The sequence below is a fragment of the Octopus sinensis genome, linkage group LG8 (assembly GCF_006345805.1).
Source record: "Octopus sinensis linkage group LG8, ASM634580v1, whole genome shotgun sequence".
Lineage (NCBI taxonomy): Eukaryota > Metazoa > Mollusca > Cephalopoda > Octopoda > Octopodidae > Octopus > Octopus sinensis.
The window spans coordinates 8,344,071-8,367,029 of NC_043004.1; positions in this window are offsets into that span (position 1 = coordinate 8,344,071).

Genomic DNA, 22,959 nt, shown 5'->3' on the forward strand with positions numbered 1-22,959 from the left:
TATTACTCGCCAGTCTATTATCCATATATTATCTGTGCTGCATGTATAAGGGGTGTATAAGAGTTCACGTTTTTGTATGTAATACCTATTGCATGGACCTCAGGGTTTTGCTGGTATATACTATATTGATCTTAAAGGCGGAAAGACAAAGTCAAGGTTCGCTGCGATGGAACTCGGACTGGGAGACGATATTTATATACTCGCAGGAATTTTGTCCTGCACTCTTTCATTCCTCCTAACTATTGCCATTCCAATCGTTTAAAATAATTTTGTTTAGTTTGAAAATATCAAATAAGAATCGGGTTAGTTTGGAATGTTACATCGCTTACAGGGCATTAAGTATAAACGTTTAAAGACAATTTAAGAATCCTTTAATAATTTGAAATTTTTTTGGTTAAACTTCGTAATTCAGTTTTTCGTAGTTTAATATATTTTTCTAAAAATGACTGATATTTTTTAATATCAATTACTTTCAGTGAGCTTTTGTATACTTTATTGTTAAACTAAGTTCTAGAAATCTAATATTTATAGAAAACTCATATCACTCATACATTGATTTATTCTCTACTTAAGTGTCTCAGACACTTTAAAAGTTGATTTCTACTTATTAAGAGGACTTCGTCCTTGTTTTTTTCCTTACTTACACTTGTTGAATCTTAGTTTAAACTTGTACTTAAGAATTTCACCGCCCCTGACATATAAAATCTATAAACTATATTTAAGTGGAGGTGGGGCAAAAAGGATTATGATATATCAGAAAGAATTTCGGAAGATTCTGTCGACGATGGCGAAGCGACCGAACCGTAAGAGATTGACGCCCTTCTCGCTATCATTTGTCACACCTTGTTGAAAGTTCATCCATGCATTTTCTCATTGAAGAGGATTTCACTCTAAAATGACTGACAAATAGTGCTAGGACTGATAATTAATTTCTGAGTACTTTGGACATTTATGTTCGTTTTTACTTTCACTTCTCAGTTATACAGCTGCGCTCATAACTAAATTAAATGAATTATTAAATCCGGAAATAATTCATAACAGACCAGGGGTTGAAGCACCAATTCATATTTTGTATGGAAGTATTCAATAAAGTGATGTCCCCTTTTATTTACTCGGCAGGTTGTCTAAGAAGATAACTTCGGTTTAATTATGCTATGAGATGTATTGTTTGAACCAAACAAATGTTATTAAACGGTCCAATGATACCGCCATACAGCCAGCACGTATCTTCTCTCTCTCTGTACCTTTTTCTATGTAATGGCTTGGTATCTCTTACGGACCCCAGTATTTTGCTGGTATTTATTACATTGATCTTAAAGGAAGACCGTCAAGGTCAGAGTTCATCCCAATGGAACTCAGAATGGGAGACCGCATATTGCATATTCACACATATGTATGTGTGCATGTTTAATATATCTATGGATGTATGCATATGTGTACGTATACACATGCGTTTGTGTTTGTGTGTGAAGTTAATTTAACAATCATACGTTTAGTGCAAAAAGTATGATTTGTTTCCCCCTATAATGTCACTATAACATCGCAGTATCCGTAGCGTTTGTTCAGAGTTTTGGTTTCAAAATACTTCCGTCTCTTTCCATAGAAGACTACAGATTATTTATAAAGATGGCATCATTGACAAATGTCATGCGGACAGATCGAGGAAGAAGTTTAAAGAGAGGGAAACCAGCATTTAAAGCAAAAACCCGCAGTGACGGACAGTTTATCAGTGAGTGAATGAATTGATTCATACAGACAAACCAATCAGACCTCGTCAGTTTGCTGTGCAACTGGACGTGGGTAGTCATGCATTAGGGAAGAACGTGGAGGATTTGGAAATGTATGAGAAGTGGGTACTCTGCTAATGATACCTCATTTGAATGAGTGAAGGGTAGAAGCCTTTTAAAACTGTGAAGACACATTTTTTCCTCTTTGATTGGGTGACGGGGGATGAAACGAGCGTTTGTTGGCGGAGCTCGGATCGAAGCACATACTAAAACTCCTCATGACTTTTTAACGAATTTTTACGAATTTTCACAATTCTTTTTTTGGATGCTGCCTTCTGTATAATGGAATCAATCCGATTGTTCAACAGAAGAATTTTTTAAAATATTCCTTCACCCTTCCTCATAATTCCCAAACTTTCCAGTTTTTCGATTTTTAAAAAAAATCTTGGTTTTAAAATATGGTCAGACCGATTTCGCCATTCGTTTCTCTTTATAATTACCAAATAATTTTTTTTTAATATTTCGAAATCAAAACTGAAAAAGTTTTAAGCACTCGCGCATGCACACAGCCTACGTGCGTGTTTGTCTAAGAGAAATCATTTACTGGCGGAAATTTGTTATCAAAATAAATTGTCTCTATCATACCTTTAAATCGTTGCGCGAAACACATTTACTAACAGAGAATTATGTTTCAAAAATAAATTATTTGTAACATACCTTTAAATTATGGCGGATAAATTCCGGTTGTGTGTCTTATAAACGTCTTGTAGTTCTGCCATACACTGCCACATTTCAAGCCATAATAATCCCTGTAGATGGCCTCATCCACATGCGACCAGCGCACATCTCCACTAGAACCACATATCTAATCCAGTCTCCGTTTAATTCGGGTCCAATATGATTCTATGTTGATTGTGCATACACCAGGCAAGGGAACTGCGCCCGTTTCTTTATGATTTAGAAATGAAGAGTCAACCCACGGGATGGAACTCTTCTTCAAGGCCTAATAACTTTAACAGTCAACGATCAGCGCAGAAAGTCAGGGTAATTTGTCTTTTCTGGCGTATGACAAGGACATCCTATTCTGCTCTGAATAGCGAACGGTACATTGATAAACAGAAAAGCTTTGAGAAGCCATTGGTGGGAAAAGAAAAAACAAGAACTTGAAAACAGCTCCCCCCCATTCACCATGATAATCCACGACAACCCAAATTTTTCGTAGCAAATCCGACAATCAACAAGTTAGACTAGTCATTGGTTCACAATCCCTACAAGCCGTATCTGACACCGACTTTGGTCCAAAAAAAGGTTTATCTTCGGGATTAACAATTTGATGACATACAAAAAGTGAAAGTGGTTGTGAAGAAGTGGATACTACGATGCAACCATGAATATTGTCGAAGAGTATTCGAGAGTTAGGTCCAAAGATTGCGCAAAGGCATGACTTAGGACGATGGCGGGTCGTACCTTTCTGCAGACGAAGAATTTCTTCTCTACCAGCAAATGCAATTGCAACGACTAATGTCACTTAATAAAAAAGTTCTGCACAATTTTTGTAATTACATATATACATACAATATATACACAGACACACACACACAAATATATAATATACATATAAATACATATATACATATAAATACATACCTATATATATATATATATATAGTAAGGAAAAATGTTTTAAAAATGCCGAATGCTCAATGAAAGAAAATTTTAATAAAATGCGAAATGATAAAATATATAAATATATATTTATTCAACCGGTTTTCGTCATTGTATGACTGTCAAGAATATTTATGTTTTAAGAAGTATTTTAAAATTAGAAATGGGAAAAAAAGAAAATTGCATTGTTTTTCCCATTTCTAATTTTTTCCCATTTCTAATTTTTAAAATAACTTCTTAAAACATAAATATTCTTGACAAGTATACAATGACGAAAACCGATTGAATAAATATATATTTATATATTTATCATTTTCGCATTTTATTAAAATTTTCTTTCATTTGAGCATTCTGCATTTTAAAACATTTTCCTTATATCATTTCTCCACGTGCGGTCAACACAACCCCACCATTTATTGATTATATATATATATATATATTTATATGTATATATCTATATGTATCTCTCTCTCTCTCTCTCTCCTATCTATATTATATATATATATATATATAATAGATATTATATATATATATGTATAATATATATATATATATATATATATATATATATATATATATATATATATATATATATATATATATATATATAATATTATATACTCATACCTACACGTGGTGTCTGTGTACATATATGTTGATACATGAATGTACACACGCACGCAGACACACACACACAAAACACACTCACACACAGACACACACACACACACGCACATACTATATTTTTGAATTGTTTTTGTACTGAAATTTTCCTTTCCTCCTGCATCCCCGTCCCCCCACACACATTTTTCTCCCCTTGTGCCTCTTGTTTCTGGAAATCTTTCTTTTCGTAACAACAGTTTCCACTTGGGAGTTGATAAAAATTGGAAAGCTAATAAAACAAGAAACAAAAGATGCTGTTATTGTTTCTGTCTTGTTACGAACACTAAACACGATATACAGTCGGAAAATAATAATAATAATAATAATAATAATAATAATAATAATAATAATAATAATAATAATAATAATAATAATAATAATAACAACAACAACAATAATAATAATAACCAAGTCCAGCTACTATTTAATCCGCGTTGAGGGATTGATAAGTACAATGCAAATGTTGTTTGTATACGGTAGCTGGAACTTGTGTTCGCAGGAGACTGGAAAGAAGCGAATAAAAAAATATACACATATTATTCATATATTGATATCATAAGCAGATATAATATAGCATATATATATGTATATATATATATATATTGTATATATATATATATGTCTATAGATAATATATATATTATATATATATATATTATTATATAATATTATATATATATATTATATATATATTATATATATATATATATATATATATATATATGATGTATATATATATGTATATATGTATATATATAATGTAATATATATATTTATAAATATATACACATACTTACAGGTGCATATATATATGTATATATACATATACATTTATATAAACACATGTGTATATGTGCGTGTTTTCGTTTGTGTGTGTGTATATACTACATGCATTCTTGCAAATCCCTGTGTGTGTGAGTGTGTGTGTGTGTGTGTATTTTTGTATGTCTGGAACGACAACGGGAAAACAAGAGTAGCCACTATCTCTAGTTTCAAATTTCTGGCTGGACACAAATGTTTTTCCAGTGAATTTCGTTGTGGAGAGGCAAAGAAAAAATAATGTAGTCAAGCAAAAACAATAAAACGTCCCAGCTGAATTGAATAAACATAGACTGCGACTTACTGCTTCACAAACACACACACACACACACACACACACACACACTATGATTAATGTGCGTATTTTATGTTTTGTTTTTCTCCAAGCTAACTTCGTATTAATCAAATCGTATCGATATCGCATTGAGTACAATAATAACATGTTTCGACACCAATTGAATCCACAGCTTATTATTGCGCTCGGAATTCCTTTCACATTCATAACAGCCACTAGTAGCAATGATGCTGTCTTGAATATATTTCTCCCACGGATGGCTATACGGTTAAGAAGCTCCCTTGCAACCATTTCGTTTCGGGTTCTATCTTGTCCCACTAAGAAACATCTTGTTTAAGTGTGTTCCGTAATAGCCCCACGCTGACCAAAGCATCGTGAGTGGATTTGGAATACGGAAACTCTCTTGAAGCCCTTATATATATATATATATATATATAATATATATATATAATATATATATATATATATATATATATATATATTATATATATATCAACAAAAATAAAACAAAACAGGAAAACGGAATTCTTTGTTATTATTTATTTTGCATTACACAAGTTTCATTTGCTAATAGGAATTATAAATATTTACACGTTGTGTAGTAATGTAATGAATTTCCTATTAGAAAATATTCAGTGAAAATTTTTATGATGAATTATAAAATATTTTTCTGTTTGAAAATGTTCTCATTGTAAATTCCTTTATGTCTATCTCACATGTAAATCTTTGTAATTCCTTGAAGAAAATGAAACACATATCATGAAGAATAAATAATACGAACAAAATAAAATCTTCATTTGTTTTTTTCGCTGTTTTTTGTTATAATCTTACCATTTTCCGCTGCTTTCACTCGATTTGTTTAAAGCTGCGCTTTCTTTCAGTGTGGAAGAAACGTGTAAAGTATCGAAGACTCCAATCAGTGATTCTCATCCTAAAATATATAGCTGAAAATAATATTCCGATTGAAAGCAAGTCATTTGAACAAATATGATTGGGATATATACAGTCAGATAAGGGGAAATATGAGGAGAAAAAGAAAAGTTTGATACAACTAAAAGGAGAAAAAAAGAAAAAGAATGCTGTCTTTAAAAATATAAAACTAGCACTGAGAAACATTTATACCAAAACCAGAGATTATTAAAATATTATGTATGAGCCACTCTACTATAAGAATCTGACGTATAGACATGAATGAAAACTAGTCTGAAATAAAATTAAAGTCTTTAAGATGTCGCATAGAAAAGGGTTTTGTGAATATCAAAGACAAAACACTAAACCAATAAGAAGGATTAAGAATAGTAAAAACAAAGAAAACATTATTAGACTTCGATCCATTTACTCCTCCCACAATTGTTTGGTGGGTCGCTGGAATATTCTCCTCAGGCACCGCTTCCACAGGATCCTATCAAAAGCAACCATCATTATACATTCGTGCTAGATTCTCAGGCGTGACCAACGAGGATTATCTCGATGATGGTTTATCACTAGATCTCCTACCAGTTGGCTAATATAATTATTACATTATTATCACTATCACACATAGATAGGAGCAGATAAACATGAAAGCTCATAGATCTAACTTCTCTGCACTTTTTTAAAGTTCCTATTATTTTTTCGTCGCACTGATGAGTGCTATGATATTTGCAAATTCTAAAAGGAAATTATATCTATGTACGAAACGATTGTATGCATGAATAAAATTCTTACAACTTTTTAACATCTTATCTCCTCTATTTTTGACAAATATGATTGGATTTGTAGAACTTCATTCCATAAATTAATCATACACTTAATATACTAACACATACATACATACATACATACATACATACATACATACAACATACATACATACAAGCATACATACATACATATATATATGTATATATATATATATATATACATGTATATGTGTGTGTGCATATATATATATATATATGTTAAGGATGAAAAGGAACATATATATACATACACACACACACAACACACCACACACACACAACACATAATATATATATATATAAAATATATATATATATATATATATTATATATATATATGAGCAATCTCGAGTATAATCAGCAGAAATTGCAAAGATAATCTGGAACTCGACTGAGGAAAGAAAAAAACTCCGAATGATCCGTCCTCGTTTCTTTGTTTTGTCTATCTGGATGTTTTGTTGTCCTTTCTTGTATCACTTAACTGTCTGGATGTTTTGCGTTCTTGTCCATTTTGTGTCTCTCTCTCTCTCTCTCTCTATCTCTCTTCCTCTCTCTCTATATATATATATAATATTATATATATATATATATATATATAATATATATATATAAAAACATTTGCTGAGTAGACGTACACAAGCATAGAAGGCGCCTCTTTTCTCAAGACTTTAGTTTTTTAGATACTCACAGGAATATAATCAATATAAAGTTTGCCCCACAATTGAAGTATATTTCAAATTCTTATCGCTACAAGTGTGTGTGCATGCGTGTGTGTATGTGTGTGTATGTGTGTGTGTGTGTGTGTGTGTGTGTGTATGTTGCATATCAAAATAAACTCCCGCAGACATCCATGTGTTGTAGCGAAAGCAATCACCGCAGTCACAGTTTATTTTATTGTCCCGACAAAGTTATCTGATCTTAAAAACGATTATATTAATACAAGTTAAAAATAGTTTTTCTACCATTTCATTTACATATTTATATTTGACTGAAATGTTCTAAATTATTATAAAATAACATTCACCATATATTTGATAATTCAGCGTGAAATTATAATTCAAAGAAACGTAAACGGTTTGATTTTCTGTAAATAAGAAACCGGTTATTGTCTATCTTTGCTGAATATTGTGTGGTCCGTGGAGAATGGAAGAATCGAGGCAAACGCCTTTGGCTTCGGTCATGTCTTTCAAATTTCCAAAATAAAAAGAGTCGTTCTCTTAATAGCTTGTCATTTTGTCAAAGTGTTAATTAGAATTTAGTTATTGCAATGAAGCTCATTTGGTCATTATAAATAAATAGTTAAGTAAAAGTATAAAATAAATTAATTAAATATATAAGAATAATTTATAGTTTCCATTAAGAATTTGGCAGGAATTCAATTAATATGGAATTATTCTGGTTGACCGACTTCGTCATGTATCTACTACCATTACCGAAAACATAACATGGAACAGGAATTAAACACATCGACCCTCACACAACGTCGCTTCAGAAATGGATTTCTATCATATAGCCCATGCTTGAGCACCACTATATTTAAATGTAAATAGTAGTAGAATCACACCACTCATCAGATTTTCTGCAGACTAGCTAACGAGTGAGCTTTTATGTGTTGCTCTGATCACTAGAAATAGTAGCCAAACCTACTTGAAATCTCAGCTTTAAAAAGATAAGGAGTAACACATTGGATAATGAAGTTCAAGATAAACTATGCCTGGTCAGCAGGATTGTCCTCGACTGTACATTTATTTGATTTGTGTTGACCTCGGGTCAAGCAACAATAAACTGGAAGAGAGTACATTTTATAAAAATGCGTATATTTTGAGTGAGAAATCGTAAGAGAGAGAGAGAGAGAGAGAGAGAGAGAGAGAGACGGACAGAAAAAGTCAAAGTGAAAGAAATGTTTATCGGAAGTCGTGAAGATAAGAAGTGGTTAAGCCTATTTGACAACGAGACGAGTGGTATTCTGGGATAGTAGCGGTAGTTAAACAGAATCTCTGGCAGACTCCAGGCGTCGATGAAGACCAACCAAACAGGTTATTCTGTAGGACTTTCAGCTTATGGATAGACTGTGGAACTTTAAAAATCCATGACTGGCAGTGCTGCCGGAACCGTTTTCGGTGGGGATAAACGATGCCGGCATGGAAATGTCGTTAGTCGGGTCCAAGAAAAGCAGAGAGCCATGCAAACGTTTTCCCAAATTCCTTGAGTTTCTGAGCATTGTTGTCAAATGTCAGCAGAACGGAGCTGAATATCAGCTGAATCCCTTGTAAAGATTTTTCTACTGCCTCTCCTTTAGCAAGGAGAGGCAGTTTTCTTGTCTGGTGGTAAGCGCTTAAGTGGTTTACGGTATATGTTTTTGAAGTGACCATAACAGGACTCCAGCTCTGCGATCCAGCCCTCACCAGTTTCACTTAATGTTCAAGCAAAAGCAGAAGGAGAAGGGCGAAAGAAAGGTGCTATTGTTCTTAAAAAGTAAATTTGATGAAACAAGCTGCGAAAATAAAAGGGAAATGAATGGAATTCTGATGTAGGGGTTTTGGAAAGTTTTGAACCCACCTAACTGGTGCTCTCTACTCTGTAAGTCCACTTTTTCAATTCATATTGCTTTCAAAAGTTTTCTACTCGACCAAATGACCCTTCTGTAATATGTGCAGCTGAGTATTTTCGGGATGTAGAGTTATATTTGTATATAACATCAGTTTTCGTTTGTTATCAGCCTTGTTTCGGGTGTTGTGTTAGCGTTATGTTTATGTTTACTGTATAATGTGTGTGTGTATATATACATATATATATATATATATATATATATATATACAACGTGATTTGTCTTTGTTGGGTGGTGTTCGTGTTTTGCATGTATCGTGTAATTATTGTAATGTATTTAGTGTCGGACGGCAATTGGAAAGAGAGAATACTGCACTGTGTGCTCTGAGATAACGGGTAGCAATTGTGTAGAATGTGAATTGCTGTTAGAATAACGGGTATTGCTTATGTACTCTGTATCGGATGGTTGATTGCATTTTATGTTTGGTGGTAGTTTTGTAAAACTATCTTCTGCATGAGTTGTCTTATTTCATTAAGTTCTTGTTATTATGATATGCGTTGTGGGCAAAGAATGTCCTGTTTAAGTCGCGTTCGCATCAATCACACAGCATTGAGCCGCCAATTCTTTATTTTCATTTGAACTGTATTTCACTTTGGTTTTAGTGTATCTGCACAAAAATGCTCTATTTAGAAAGCGTAAAGTCGTGCTTTGCCCGTCACTACAGGGAATTAGATTATATATTCAATTGAGTATTCTTATTATTTTAATGAAAATATGATACAGTTTTCCTTTGATATAGTTTGTATTTGCTATATTTCATATCTTATTTCATAATGAGATATTTGCTACTTTTTCGGAACCCAAATTCTAGTTTCCCGATAATTATAGGTTTGATTGTTGACGTTATAATGTCACACGATGCCGTCATATCAGATGCTTGAATAAGGACCGTACTGTGAGAGGAGTTATATTGACTCCCATGTTTTTCAAGTTCTTTTTTACCTTTTTAATTGGCTCGTAAAAAAGACAAAAATCTCCACGAATTGTAAAACCATACTCTCACATCTCAACCGTTTCTTTTCGGTTGGTGCTTATCCTAACGACAAATTACGTGATACGGATATGCCGGTGTATCACGAGATGTAATATGAAGTAAATATGAAGTTAAGGAAGTTTATATTTAAATTGTCTTCAAACATTAAAAAAGGAAATATAAAAGATAACATACAGAATGATATCTAGGACACGTCGGAATTAAAGTCTCGTACTTTAGAAAGTAATGTGTGCGTATATCTGCGTATCCATATATACGTATATATAATATATATATACATACATATGTGTTTGTATATATACACCACACCACATATATATATAGTATACATACATATACATATATATATATATATATATATATATAAATATATATGCATGTATATATATAATATGTATATGCATGTATGTATATATATATATACTATTATATATATATTATATATATATATAGATATATATACATATATGTATAAATATATATATATATTATTGTTATTGATGTGAAATCCTACATATATTATATATACATATACACACATATATGTATGTATACATGTATGCATGCAAATATGTATCAGGTTCGCTTTAGTATTTCTTTTGCAAGACATTTGGTTCCTAACGAGGTGTTGAAACAGATATTATTGAACTCCGCCACCAACCACGTTTCCTTGCAAAATATCCATTGGTTTTTTATTTATTTTATGCATTATAAGCAGTTTATTGTTTGATTAGTTATTTGATTTTTAAATAAATAACATTATTGTTCAAATGGATGGACAAAGATCTTCGGTCAGAGCGTGTGACTTTATTGATGACAACGTGGGACCAAGTGCAATTCTTCGGGGTTAACACTCACTCAGCACTCGGCGCACGTTTCTCGAATCTGGCAGAGCATGAAAGAATCTGACAGAGAACAAAGAGGGCTGGGTACATCGTCACCACAAATGAAAGCACAGGAGGCTGTTATGACGAATGGAACTTGATAGACACATTAATGAATAAATTATTTATTTAATTAATTAGATAATTATCTCATTAAAATGAAATGCAATCAGTACAACCAGTGTTTTCTTGGCAGTATGTTCCACTCAATTACAACGTATGTATGTATGTATGTGTGAGTCTCTCTCTCTCTCCCTCCCCCGCTCTCTGTGTATCTCTCTCTTTATATATCCGTAAATATAAATCCTTATGTCTACACACAGACACGTACATATGGTGATTGTTTGTAGAAATTATAAACGAAAAATCCCTTTTATTTTAATGCTTTGGCAGAATCCACTTTGGTACAGAATTTATTTAAGTGACAAAATATTAATATATAAGGATTAATTAAGCGGAGAGACACGTGTGATAAGAAGCTTGCTTCCCAAACACATGGTTCCGGGTTCAGTCCCACTGCATGGCACCTTAGGCAAGTGTCTTCGGCTATAGCCTCGGGCCGACCAAAGCCTTGTGAGTGGATTTGGTAGACGGAAACTGAAAGAAGCCCGTCGTATATATATATATAATATATATATATATATTGCTTGTTTCAGTCATTTGACTGTGGCCATGCTGGAGCACCACCTTTAATATAACAAAAAACTTAGCAGAGCGTAGCTTCGATCTACGACCTCTGGGTATGAGCACAGCACGCTTCCACTGCGCCACACACAAATATATATACCTATACAAATATATATATATATATATATATATATAATATATATATATATATTATTAATATATATATATATATATATATAATATATATATAATATATATATATACTTAAGAGGGTGCGTGCGTTTTGTCGTATAATATATTAATAAAAGAAATAAACATATGCATATATATAAACATATATGTACGTACCTACCTCTACATGTACATATACACGCATATATGAGTACAGGAACCAAAGGGACGTCGAACACATAGAGAAACGAAACTAGACACAACCCAAGAGAACAGGACATTTTTTTAAAAACAACAAAAAATGGAGTACAGGACAGTTAACACAAACGAAAAAAACCCTTCTTCAGTCGCTAACGTTTCATCTACTCACGTTTCGAAGGATAAAAGCGAGCGAGACGTATCTTCGACAAGAAACTTTCTTTCCATGCGAAAAAGCAAATCATTAAGATTCTGAGATCTTTTCGCAGAGGGGTAAAAAATGGTAAAAAAAATGGTAAAAAAACGAGGACAGTAACGACAGTACAAAAAATAAAACAGTAAAAAAAAATATATATAAACAGTAAAAAAATATATATAACAGTAAAAAGACAGGACAGGGGAGAACAAGATAAGAAGGGCTGTTGACGCCGAACGAAAAAAGTATTGCAAACGCTGAATTTTTTGTGAACGAAAGAGAGAGCAGGAAAAGTCGTCCAGTAGCCTAAAAGGCGGGCGAGAAAGACCGTTAGCAGTTACGGCGGAAGTATCGTCGCAGATGGACGACGGGAATAGGGAGGAGGAGCAAGAGGGAAGGGAGAGAAGAAAGGGAATGGTGCGAAGAGACCATGAAGAATGGTGAGGGGGAGAGAGAGAGAATGAAGAATGAGAGAGAGAGGAAGAGAGAGACAAGTTAAGTGAGGAAAAAAAAAGGGGAAAAGGGGATGGGATAGAAAGAAAGAAAGAAAGAAAGAGCAGAGTGCGCGTGTATATATATATTCATATTTGTGCGTTTGTTCCCCACCATCGCTTCACAACCGATGTTGGTGTGTTTATGTTCCCGTCACTTAGCGGTTCAGCAAAAGAGACCGATAGAATAAGTACTAGGCTTACAAAGTATAAGTCATGGGGTCGATTTGTTCGACTAAAAACGGTGCTCCTGCATGGCCGCAGTCAAATGACTGCAACAAGTAAAAGAATAAAAGACTAAAAAAAATAAACGTATATCAAAATAGATACGCACACACACCACACGCACCGCATGCACAGGACGCCACATGCATGCACGCACACACACAAACACACACGCCACATGCATGCACGCACACACACAAACATACACACACATACACACGCACCGCACATACGTACATATATACACACACGCCGAGTAAATACCATTTCATAAGTAAAGCGACAGCCGAGTGTTAACCTTACGACCAACAGCCGCCCCTGTTCGAGGAGTTATTTTGTATTTTTGTCGTTTAAATACCCCGAGATCCGGGATTAGATGCCGCATAATGAGTCAAGACCTTGTGACGGGTTCTGGTTTTAATTTTTATATGTTGGACGTGAGGGCATTTTTCAAGAGATTACGCGTTCATAAAGGCATGTGGCGCTTTTGGTCTCGCATCAGCGGGCGGCAAAAAGACTCGTATAAGAAATAAAATGAAACAAAACAAAACAAAATAAAGTATAATAAAACAAAAAATAAATAATCTGTTGTATAGCGAAACTGTACATTCCTCCCGGTAAAAAGTGGTAGTAGCCAGCCATTATAAATAGACCAGTAGCCGGTCGACAGAAGAAGGTAAGGAAGGTCGAGAGTACATGTAGACTGTGTTGATAGTCGTGTCTGTACTGATATGGGAATTATACTGTGATACTGAGTGGATGTCATATCGATCCAACCTTTTGAGGATAATAACACTGTACGACTTGGGGTCGTACAGTAATAAATAGAACCGTTCAATCGACAACTTCGGAATGTAACAATGTTTGTCAGAGTGACAACCATCGTCAAAAGACAGATACAACAGTGACAAAAGACTGTTTTACAACAGTAGCGACGAGAAAAGACAAATCTACGCGGAGTGAAAAAACAAATATTCACATGGAGAGTTTAAACTAATTCACGTGGGAAGTTAAATACCTCGGCAAAAAAGAAACAAAATTTTGTTCTGCAAACTTACGAAAACGTAAAATATGGAAGACTGGGAGAGTTGAGTTGCAAAAACAGCAACAACAACAACGAGATTGCAGCAGCAAATGTTATATTTAATGAAGTTGATAACCAAACTGGGGAATACATTTTCGCTTGACCATGTAGCAAATTCCATAAGTGGATTCAAATATGACCCCGAAGAAAGAGTAACCTTCGAGGCTTACTTTCGAAGATTTCAACAAGTTTTTGAAAAAGAATGTCATGATTGGATGGAAGAAACGAAAATGCGTTTAGTTTTAAGAAAACTAGCAGCAGCAGCAGAGCATGAGAATTATAGTAACTTCATATTGGCAAAAAAAAAAAAAAAAAAGAAAAGAAATAAGTGTCTGGCATTAATTTCAATGACATAGTTAACATTTTGTGCAAAATGTTTAGTGAAAAGAGCTCACTGTTTGATACTAAGTGGAAATGTTTAAACATAGAAAAGAACGAAAATTCTATCAAAACTGGAAATATATTTCTTTACTACCCTCAAGGGGCTAAACACAGAGGGGACAAACAAGGACAGACAAACGGGATTAAGTCGATTATATCGACCCCAGTGCGTAACTGGTACTTATGAAATCGACCCCGAAAGGATGAAAGGCAAAGTCGACCTCAGAACGTAACGGCAGACGAAATACTGCTACGCATTTCGTCTTGCGTGCTAACGTTTCTGCCAGCTCGCCGCCTTCAAAACTGGAAATAAGCCAGGATCTGACATTGCAGAAACTGTCGGATGAGTGTGACAGGATATTAAAATTAAGGCATGACATGGTAGAAATTCAACGGAGTGTTTCCACATAAGACCAGAGCAAAAAGTCGGAAGACAAAGTGATGCAGGAAAAACAGAAAAAAATATCGGGATGTAGACCCATGTATGATATGTTGTGGGATGCACCTGGAAAACGATTGTCCGTATGAAAAAGCAAAGTGTTTTCGCTGCGGGTTTACAGGACATATAAAATCGCTCTGCAAAACTAGAATGATAGGAAAATGGAACAAGAAAAAATAAATAGTTTATCAGCAGAAAAAGTGACTACAACAAATATAAAATTCGTATCTTTCCAAAAATCAGACGACATTTGAAAGAGAAAAGATTTTAAGAAGTCGAAGAAACCCAAGAGAATGCGATGAGGCAGCTGCTCACTGTTTCCTAAATAAAAAAGGACTTCCGGGAATGCTTCCATCAATGAAGACAACAAAGGATAAAGTGTGTGGTTTCAGAAGGGGACCACTTTGAAGGGCATTAAGCGCCGAACTAATAGCACCAGTCCCGATACTTTTTTTTTTATCAGACCTTGTAAGTTCTGTCCCACTGCGTGGCATCTTTGGCAAGTGTCTTCTACTATTGCCTTGGTCCGACCAAAGACTTGTGAGTGGATTTGGCAGACGGAAACTGAAAGAAGCCCGTCGTATATATATATATATATATATATATATATATATATATATATATATATATAATAATATATATATATAGCAAAATAAGAAAATGGAGAGGATACAAAACGACATACATCATCCAGTAGACAGTCCAGTGTGTGTATTTATTCCAAAACATTAGGAAGTGTTAGAAGAACACATACACATGTAGTAAATATGTGTTACACACACATGTGTATTAATATTACGGAGAAGAGCAAAAGATCAGTTCGTTACAGCCGTTTCTGCCAAGAGGAATGCTCCATCTCCATCTCCATCTCTTCAGTGTTCTGTAGGGAAGGGCAGATAAAGTTTGTATGATGAGTTTGCCTCTAGGCTTCTTCAGAGGGTCTAAGTGGTTAGGAGGGCTAATACATATAATAAACAGTTAGCAATAAGTACAGAAATAAATTAACTCTCACAGAAATATATATATATATATACATATGTATATATATATATATATATATACATATGTATATAATTTAATTTAATTTAATTAATTTAATTTAATTAAGCTAATTTAATCATTAATGACACAGAAACGTTGCAACGTCTAAAAGATGAATTAGGGTAAATTTTTTAAATTTTCACCTAATTTCTGAATTACTACTACTTGGCGGTGTGAGTTATGGCTGCTCTTTCTGTGGACGAGGGACCTGTTAGGTCACTCCTAAATTGTTATATTTATATATTTAGTCGATGACTATTTTCTCTTTTCCACCAGGCCGCTGGTAGCGATAAATTTCTATTGAATTTTTTGCTACCTAAATTGACTAATTGATAATTTTCTGAATATTCTGAGATTGAATCGGCAGTTATATTTACTGCTGATAAGTTTGGCGCGAATACGTCAGTCTTGAAAATTTTAAGACAGATATTCCGTAGGCATCGATACAGACGCCTCGTGTATATTTGTCTCTCCCAGGTTTTTTACTGATGAAGTGTAACCTATGGTAGATTAGCTTAATTTAATTTAATTAAGCTAATTAATCATTAATGACACAGAAACGTTGCAACGTCTAAAAGATGAATTAGGGTAAATGTTTTTAATTTTCACCTAATTTCTGAATTACTACTACTTGGCGGTGTGAGTTATGGCTGCTCTTCTGGTGGAACGAGTGACCTGTTAGGGTCCTCCTAAATTGTTATATTTATATATTTAGTCGATGACTATTTTCTCTTTTCCACCAGGCCGCTGGTAGCGATAATTTCTATTGAAATTTTTTGCTACCCTAAATGACTATATATATCTATATATAATATATATAATATTATATATATATATATATATAAAGGGTGTCCATAAAGTCTCTTTACAATTAAAAAAAATTATTACAAAGGCAGTTGATGAAATATTTTAACCAGATTTGTTTTATTTAATAATTGTTTATTAAAGATTTTATTGATTTTAAATTTTTATGTTTCACATACTCTGTTGATGGAAGAGAACTGATTCATTGAATCCCTATAAAATGAGGATGAAGCATTCCCAAGCGAGTTTGTCTTAGTGACGAGGCGACTTTCATATTTCAGGGAAATTAAACAGACACAATGTGAGAATCTGGGGATCAGAACACCCGCATGAGACTAGGGAGCTTCAACGGGATAGTCCAAAAGTGAATGAGTGGTGTGGAATCATGTGCAATCGAATAATTGGTCCATTTTTCTTCAACGAGGCAACAATTACTGTAGATGTTTACCTCGAACTTCTCACCGAATATGTGGCACCACAACTGACTGATTTACAACCAACCATCATTTTCCAGCAAGATGGTGCACCACCACATTGGGGACGGCATGTTCGTCAGTTCCTCAATCAAACATTTCCAAACCGATGGATTGGAAGGGATGGGTCAATTCCATGGCCACCGCGTTCGCCAGATATTGCTCCCTTGGACTTCTTTTTATGGGGTTATGTAAATGATATCGTGTATCAAAGATACGGGGACATTGCTGACTTGAAACAAAGGATTCGTAATGCCATTGCCACCGTTGATGAGGCTATCCTACAGCGAACATGGCAAGAAATCGAGTACCGTCTTTATGTGCTTCGCGCAACTAATGGTGCTCATATTGAGGTCTATTAAATAACAGTAGAAAAAAAACTTTAATAAACAATTATTACAATAAAACAAATCTGATTATGATATCTTGTCAACTGCCTTTCTAATAAAACTTTAAAATTGTAAAGATACTTTATGGACACCCTGTATATTCAATATGTGTCCGCGTGTGTATCGTTGGCGATTTGTTCCCTCTGTCTTCCCTTCCTTGGATCTTTCTTTTTTCTATGTTTCTGACGAAGAGCTCCGTTCAAAACGTTAAATCCTCCTTCTTTCCTTTCCTTTCCTCGCGTTGTGTTTTCTCTTTGTGTTTTCATGTTTGGATTAACTATATATATTATATATATATATATATATATATATTATATATATATATATATATATGTGTGTATGTGTGTGTGTGTGTGTGTGTGTGTGTGTGTGTGTGTGTGTGTGTGTGTGTGTTTGTGTATGTACCCCCTACAATCGATTCACAACCGGTGCTGGTGTGTTTATGTCTCCGTAACTTAGCAGTTCGGCAAAAGAGGCCGATAGAATAAGTACTAGGCTTACAAAGAATAAGTCCTGGGGTAGATTTCTTCAACTAACACCCTTTAAGGCGGTGCTCCAACATGGCCGCAGTCAAATGACTGGAACAAGTAAAAGTATAAAAGAATATAAGAATAAAAGAATACATATATATATGTGTGTGTGTGTGTGTGGTGTACAAATATACAAAGAGCGTGTATGCGAATAATTTTTGAATAAATCATTAGCGTATGGGGTGGGGGTAGAGTGAGAGCGAAAAGAATGTAGTTTAATTTAATAAACGAACCGAACATGCAAGTTGTTAAAGGGAAAACTTATAAGTGAAACTTCTACTTTACCAAACCTGCTTTTATTTGTTTGCTCAAGGTCAGACAGTGGAGGTCGCTGGGTAAGAGGAAGAGTGCGAGGCGGTGGGTGCGGTTTTCGAGTCTTAAATGAAACAAGATATAAATTTCCTGATTTTGTTAGTAATAACCAACCACCCCGCTTTACCGTTCCTTTTTCTTTATTTTCTCATCAAATATTTATTCTAACTCTTCTCGTCTCATGCCAGAAGAGAACTCCGTTAGATTTGGATTACTCTCTCTCTTGAATTTCATAATACGAAACATGTAAAAATAATCTTCAGCTATTTGTATTTTTAAGAAGTATGATGCAAATTCCAACTTTGGTCCAATGTTAGGACATCGTCGAGATTTAACTGAAGTTTGAAGAAACAACACACACACACACACCACACACACACACACACACACACACACACACACACACACAGAAATCCAAACTAGGAGAAAACCTGAGTGAAAGCAGGAAAAATACGATGTTACCTAATGTGATAGGGAAGGAACTATAATTACTCCAAGATCTGCTAGAATTATTATTGTAAGACATGCAACTGAAGCTAAAACTGCATGCATGAATACTTCTTATATATATGCCCTTGTGCTATTAGGCTTATTGAAATATGCGAGAAGGCACAATGGCCCAGTGGTTAGGGCAGCGGACTCGAGGTCGTAGGACCGCGGTTTCGAGTCTTAAATGAAACAAGATATAAATTTCCTGATTTTGTTAGTAATAACCAACCACTTTGTGCCTAGAGTAAAAAAGAATATAGTCTTCAAGGGCTGATTGATGGCAGAATCGTTAGCACGCCGGGCGAAATGCTTAGCTGTATTTCGTATGCCGTTATGCTCTGAGTTCAAATTCCGCCGAGACTGATTTTGCCTTTCATCCTTTCGGGAGTCGATTAAATAAGTACCAGTTACACACTGTGCTCGATGTAATCGACCTAATCCTTTTGACGGTCCTTGTTTGTACCCTCTATATTTAGCCCTTGTGGGCAATAAAGAAATAAATATATTCTTCAGTTTCTTTAATATATATTTGGGGTCATTATTTATTGTTACTATTTCGTGCTCTAATGCAGTTAGTTAGTTTTAAAACAGTTTTAAATCTGATTTTCAATGAGCCTCTCACTTAAATCTTCTCTATTTCCACAACCCTTCCAACGCGGTTGTCTTAAACAAATTTTTAAAAAATGAGAGAAAGAAAATAATCGGCTGGTACTCTATTTGTTGACTCGAAAGTGAGATTTTCGTAGAGAGATGGAACAAATCCTTCTTCTCGGCGTTAAAATTCTGGCAATTCGTTGCATTTTTGTACTTCGGGTCTGTTAATATATGCTTGCATTTGAGGTACCATGATATATAACTGTAACTGTTACAATATATACCAAGGGTTGACACTTGAGGTACTCTCAAATATAACAGAGTAAATATCGTTATCGAATATGTCGAAAACTTTTATATTAAATTATGAAATAGCATGTTACTGTTAGTTTTAACTATAGATGACCACCACATCGACAGAGATAAGGAAATCTAGACAAAGAAGTGCTTCATGAACTGCAATCCATTATGTACTCCCTTATATATCAGATACTTGACAAGGAATCTTATTACCGTATTTGATGACTTACAGGCGCACTTTTTCGCCATAAAAATATATCAGAACAAAAAAAAAAGATCCCCCCGCGGCCTTTATGCAAAGTTGGGCCTCCCATAAATTTGAATAAATTAAAAAGAACCATACCTTATTTTCAATGAATATGCGTTGCTGAATTTGGGGTGCGTCTAGTATGCCAGTGCGACAAATTCGGTTTGTTACACAATGGGGTAAATACCATTCACACCTGAAAATTAACCGTTCATTCGCTTACTCGAGATAATAGTTTAGCGTCTTCTTTGGAGAAGACAATGATAATGGCGTCCTTTCCAGAAAATAAATGTCTGTCACCACCTTCATAAAACGGAGACGAGAACTAAGTGTCTGTTAAATGAACGGTTTGTACTTTTTAAAAGCAATAACAAGTTGTCTTTATTGCTGTATGGAGTCAAGATCAATTTGTAGTGGAAAATTTTCATTCATAGCAGAGCTTTTCAGCTGTGAAGTTTGGTCTATTTTAGCATTATAAATCTCGTTACTTTAGCTGCATGAGTGATGACTTTCATTATGAAGGGGTATGTGTGTGTGTATGTGTGTGTGTGTGTGTGTGTGAGTGTGTGTGTGTGTGTGTGTGTGTGTGTGTGTGTGTGTGTGTGTGCGTGAGTGTGATATGAATGATGATACGTGCAATTTCTTTCTCTCTCTTACGAGTTCATATCATCTTTTAGCGTATAGTCAATTATATAGACTCCAGTAATTATTATACCCCATCCCCATATCGAGCACGAAATGATGAGGAGCCAATTAGGTTTGTGTAGTAGTTGAAAAAAAAAAATAGAAAAAAATGCGCGAAGTCTCATTCTTCAAAGTTCTTTGATTATGCTCTCTCTCTCTCTCTTTTACTCTTTTACTTGTTTCAGTCATTTGACTGCGGCCATGCTGGAGCACCACCTTTAGTACTTATTCTATCGGTCTCTTTTTGCCGAACCGCTAAGTGACGGGGACCTAAACACACCAGCATCGGTTGTCAAGCAATGCTAGGGGGACAAACCAGACACACAACACACACACATATACATATATATACATATATACGACAGGCTTCTTTCAGTTTCCGTCTACCAAATCCACTCACAAGGCATTGGTCGGCCCGGGCTATAGCAGAAGACACTTGCCCAAGATGCCACGCAGTGGGACTGAACCCGCAACCGTGTGGTTGGTTAGCAAGCTACTTACCACACAGCCACTCCTGCGCCTATCCACTTAGTATGAGAAAATTCATAGCGGATGTATGTTATAATCGATAAATATTTATATTACATATAAAATTTGATTAAATATAATTATATATATTATAATTTAAATATATAGTTTAGGTCAGAAATATAATTATAAAACGGAAATGTTGTGGTGGATGGCAGAACAGGAAGGTCACCGGGCAGTTATGCCTGGGGAGGGGGTCTAGTTACGCGGATATACTTTCAAAGTTAGAATATCATCAAGTGTCGACTTTGGCTTCTACTCAGGAGATAGAATCAACTGTTCAACTCTCTCAAAATGTGTGGCCCTGTATCTATGTCAGAAATCAATACTGAGGGGGCAGAGATTTCGCAGGGATTAGGCCGTGTACGATAAAAAGATAAACCCTCCATTTAAAAAAAAAAATTTTCACTCTGTCTTAGAAACCTTCACTCACCGCCACGTTTTATTATTTCTCCCGTATGTTTAAGCGTCTGTTTAAGTAGAAAGCCAATGCGTGTGTGTGTGTGTGTGTGTGTATGTTGTAATAAATATGTATAATAAAGAAAATATGGGAATAATTTAAATTAAAAGAAATATCAATAAATATTAGAATGGTTCTTCGTATATTCAGTATGGAGCATATGAAATTGTTCGCATGAACTGTCACACACACACACGCACACACACACACAGGCATGCATGTATAGAGATATAAGATACATATATATGTAAATATGTATGTATATGCATATATCTATTTATATATATATAAGTGCGTATGTACACACACACACACATACACATATATATGTGCACACATACATATATATGTATGAATATACATATATATCTTCATTCATAAGGAAAGAGCTCCGTTATTTATGTGATTTAAGTGACAAGTTTTATAACACTATAAAACGCACCTCCCAACTGAAGAGTTCGAGTAGAATCAATGAAGATTTTCTGCCATATTAAAAAGAACTAATTCCTTAAGTGTAATCTATCTTATATTCCTGATTGCTGTAAAATAAACACATGTGAGAACAAATTATATTTCTAAATTATGAAGAAAGAAACTTGACATTTTATGATTTTTTATACGTATTTTTCCATTTTGATTTAATATTAATTATCATAGTTTAAGACTCCAGCGGTACCGAATATTAAGTTGTTGTTATTTATATTACTACATGATCTTGTTGCAGATATTGATAACCTAAACAGTGTCGGTTCATTCTGCCAAATATTTGCTTCTTTCTGCGACATCCGTTTCACAGATCAGATATTTTCAAGTAGATTTATCTGACATGAAAAAGTCCAGTTGAACTCTTAATGGTAACTCATTTACTTGTCAAATAAGCCAACAGCAGTTTAGCCACTCGCGGCGCATTCGAGTTTTCT